This window comes from Octopus bimaculoides, chromosome 4, assembly GCF_001194135.2.
Source record: "Octopus bimaculoides isolate UCB-OBI-ISO-001 chromosome 4, ASM119413v2, whole genome shotgun sequence".
Lineage (NCBI taxonomy): Eukaryota > Metazoa > Mollusca > Cephalopoda > Octopoda > Octopodidae > Octopus > Octopus bimaculoides.
This window is the reverse complement of record NC_068984.1, coordinates 15,141,040-15,145,700: the sequence shown is the minus strand read 5'-3', so window position 1 is coordinate 15,145,700 and position 4,661 is coordinate 15,141,040. Positions and strand designations below refer to the sequence as shown.

Sequence of the window (4,661 nt, the reverse complement as noted above, 5' to 3'; positions counted from 1 at the left end):
AATATGTTGATGTGCTGGGGAAATAAAGTGGGAGTGAATGTTTTTCATGCAGGGCACTTCAGAGCTAAATTGGAGATTTTCTGTTTTTCCCTTTCATGAAGGGTAACACCCATAGTATTAGTCTCTCTCTCATTCTCTCTCTCTCTTTCTCTCTCTCTCTCTCTCTCTCTTTCTCTCTCTCTCTCTCTCTCTCTCTCTCTTTGTCTGTCTCTCTCACAAACCTCAAACCATCATACTCTTGGTTTGTTTATATTTTATAACCTAGATTTATTTTCTCCAAACTAGAATAATTTCCACTGTCTACTTGATTTGTTACCAGTATACCGGAAGAGCAAAATATTTCTGTTTAAAAAAAATGCCACTTCTCTCTCCTATCCACATACACTAAAACAAATACACATATATGTGTACATACATACATACATACATACATACATATATATATATATATATATATATGCACACATGTAATATGTATCTAATATGTATGTATGTATGAGTATATATATGCATGCACACTAACATCAGTGATTTATTTAATCATGGGCTGCCAGGGTTAGGAATATGTTGTATGCCAAACAGAATCATTCATCATTTCAAAATTTTGTTTATATATTTTAGTTCACTTTGACCTACCATTTTCTTTCATGATACTTTCTCCAAATTCCAGTTTTTTCATACTTTCCAATCTAAATATTTTTATTTAATTATTTCCATATTCCAATTTATTTCTTAAAGCTAAAAGAAAGAAATACATACAAATGAATAAATCTTCAGACCGTTCTGTGTCAAGTTAGTGAACTATTCCAAAGTCTAAATATTATGAATTCTTTATTTGTACGAATTCTATGAATAACTTAATACATTTATTTATGTTCTTCCCGTTTTGTTTTAGTTTTTATTTAAATTATACTCATACAACCAAATGAGGTAAGAAATTCACACACACACACAAAAAATAAACCAAAACAAAACTTTATTAGTCTTAGATAGTTCAGGCATTTATATTGCCAAGACATACACACAGCGACGCATATACATACGGTTTTTTAAATACAAAATAAAAAATATCCAATGCACTCTTATATCCGAAATGTATAGAGTCTAGTGTATATATGTGTGTGTGTGTGTGTGTATATATATATATATATATATATATAATCAATCCAAACAAGCAAGAAAAAGCAACGCGAGAATGTGGTACAAATACTGTATTATTGGACACTCAGGAAAAGAAAGAGGATTTCATGTTTTGAGCAGAGCTCTTCATCAGAAATATAGAAAAAGTCTAAAGAAGGGAAGAATGGGAAGGAAAATCACCAATGATACACAGGCGGTCACACACACACACACTTTTTTTATTTATATATATTAAGGGCATTACTATACATAAATGCCTCATGCTAGGAGGGTCTCTTAAAGTCAAAACTACCATAATAAACATATGGTAGTTTTGACTTTAAGAGTCCCTCCTAGCATGAGGCATTTATGTATAGTAATGCCCTTAATATAAATGAATATATTTAAAGGGAATAATTAATAAATTTTTCCCTTATGAGGTTTTTCATGCTAATTACTAGATAGATTCTTATAAAGATTTTATCCTATATTTAAATTATATATATACTAGAGTGTGTGGTTATTTGCTTTCTGCTGGCCAGTCACTTGTTCATTGCATTTCAGGTGGTGGGAGTGATCGGTATGTTACTGTCTGTGCAGCCAAGCAGAACAAATGCTGCAAATGTGTGTCACATTAGCAAAAGATGTAACATACAAGCACACTTATGTATGTGCATTTATATATGTGTGTGTGTGTGTATACATATGTATTTATAATAATTCAAATTATTATAAATGAGTTGAGATATTCGTCCTGTCTTGGTTTTTTGTTGTCCTTTTCCTCTAATGTATACCTGCTAATATGGAAGCCGAATATGGATCCCTATCTCCAGCCTCAGCTGTGAACTTGAAACCTAACGGATGACCAATTATAGCACTTGTTCAGCGAACCCTTTCGTTTAGATCACCAGTGTACTAAACCCTGCATATCCTATATATACACATATGTATGTATGTATCATTTTACACAAACACACACACATGCACATACACACAGAAGGAGCACTCTGTTGGTTATGACGATGAAGGTCCCAGCTGATTCGATCAACGGAACAGCCTGCTCATGAAATTAATGTGCAAGTGGCTGAGCACTCCACAGACATACATGCCCTTAACATAGTTCTCAGGGAGCTTCAGCATGACACAGAATAGACAAGGCTGGCCCTTTGAAATACAGGTACTACTCATTTTTGCCAGCTGAGTGGACTGGTGCAGCATGAAATAAAGTGTCTTGTCCAAGGACACAAAGCGTCGCCGGGAATCGAATTCACGACCTTACGATTGTGAGCCGAATGCCCTAACCTCTAAGCCACGTGCCTTCACCACACACACACACTCTCTCTCTCTTTCTTTCTCTCTTTCTCTCTCTCTTTCTCTCTCTCTCTCTCTCTCTCTCTCTCTCTCTCTCTCTCTCTCTCTCCCTCCCCTATATGAATACAAATATAAGAAGCTTTCACACACTTTGTATCTGCACAATTCCACTCATGAAGCATTGCCGATCCCTAATTTATTTGCTCTGTGTGTTATGCTGTACAATCACGCATTGAAATACATGCTCATGAAGTGGACCTCTAAATGACTTTGTAGTGGACAGCTAGCTCTCCACGCCATAGCTTAAATCTTCTGTATCACGTACAAAGCTTAGTCTTGACACCATTTGTGACCAATCAGCAATTGTTATGTTGTTGTACAGAAAAGATGAAAGACTATTTGGGGAAATGTTGGCTCATCCAATGCATTATTATTTCACTGATCATAAGCATTGGATCCCCACCAATCAATGAATCTCCTGTTGATATTATACATGAATGCAGTGGAGAATATAAAATTTTCAGTCAATGGAATTGCTGCTCTTCATGCATCTATGCAGTTCTTGTAGTCTTTTCAAATTTTAATTCATAACCTGAAATTCTCTTTTCAGAGATTATCTCTATTGCAGCAGGGCATTACACTTGACTACATTGTGGTTTGAGAGACAATACTCTCACACTTCCACATTTACTCTTTCTCACACACACACAAACACGTAAGTAGAGACAGCAACCCATACATTCTCTATATTATGCATAATATATTTTTATCTCTGTTTCAAGACCTTCTGAACTTTTTCTCTTCATGTATTTTATTGGCCTTCTGGTGGATTCATATTAACGAGACATTATGTTCATCATCAACAAAGCCTTCTGCCATCTTGTAGTCATCTTTCAACATCCGTAACAAAGTTTTTCATTAAAACTTTATCATAAGCATTACTACTATGCGTGTAAGTGAAGTGAAATTGATTCAAAGTGAATTAAAGTCAGATAATAGACTTAGTTCACTGAGGTTTTCTAATGTTTAACCAGTCTACGAGGAAGTTTGTCTGTGTAGGTTCTAAATGCTCTCTCTTATCTTTTTCTTGTTTTAGTCATTGGACTGTGGCCATGCTGGGGCACTGTCTTGAAGGGGTTTAGTCAGAGTGACCTCAATACTTAATTTTTCCTTTTAAATCTGGAACTTTTTCTATCAGTTTCCTTTACTGAATCACTAAGTTATGGGGATGTAAACAAACCAACACCAGTTGTCAAATGGTGGCAGGTGACGCACACACACACACACACACACGTGCGCACACATGTACAACAGACTTCTTTCAGTTTCTGTCTACTAAATCCACTCACAGGGACTTGGTTGGCCCATGGCTATAATGAAAGACACCATGCATAGGATTGAACCTGAAACTAAATGGTTGGAAGCAAACTTCTTAACCATACCTCCACACCTGTGCCCATAGTGACATCTACACCTGCACCTATACCTCACCTTGTGTTATGAGGATTTCAATTGCAAAGTAAACATCTAAGCCTTCAACCTATAATTACTTTAACTAGTCTTTCTTAAGATCTCTCTTTATTTCATTGTTATGACTTTGGGGAAAGCATAAAAGTCACAATTTGTGATTTTACTTTCAACCAGTGTTTCTCAACCATTTGTTTTCACCTATAAACACCTTGATTCCTTTTTTTACTTGGATGGATCCTCCTAGCCATTCAATTCTTTAACCCTTTTGCTACCAACCTTTTTAAACACTCTGTGTGTATGTATATATATATATATATATATATATATGTGTGTGTGTCTGTGTGTGTGCGTGTATGTATGTTTGCTGATGTGTTTACATCCCTGTAACACAGTGGTTCGGCAAAAGGGACCGATAGGATAAGTACTAGGCTTACAAAGAATAAGTCCCAGGGTCAATTTGTTTGACTAAAGGTGGTGCTCCAGCATGGCTGCAGTCAAATGACTGAAATGAATAAAAGAATCAAAGAAAAGCATGCTGGGCAGAATACTTAATTGCATTTTGTCTGTCTTCGTGTTCTGTGTCCAAATTCCATTGAGGTTGACTTTGCCTTTCATCCTTTCGGAGTTGATAAAACAAGGACCAGTTAAACTGTGGGGTTGATGTAATCAACCTACCATTACCCTTGAAATTGCTGGCCTTGTGCCAAAATTTGAAATCAAGACCTTGATCATCACTTCTTAGTAGAAATTCCGTCATGTTT

The 4,661-nt window shown here is 35.8% G+C and overlaps 1 protein-coding gene across 7 annotated transcripts in view; it reads left to right on the top strand.

The window, feature by feature from the left end:
• Positions 1-4,661, top strand: part of LOC106877240 (uncharacterized) — a 160,733-nt gene that overhangs the window by 58,519 nt on the left and 97,553 nt on the right. The window contains exon 1 of one of the 7 annotated variants that reach the window (XM_014926119.2): positions 2,915-3,145. The exons of the other annotated variants lie outside the window; for them this stretch is intronic. The gene's annotated coding sequence lies outside the window, so the exon portion shown is untranslated. Of the gene's footprint in view, positions 1-2,914; positions 3,146-4,661 lie in introns of those variants that run through there. 7 annotated transcript variants of the gene reach the window in all.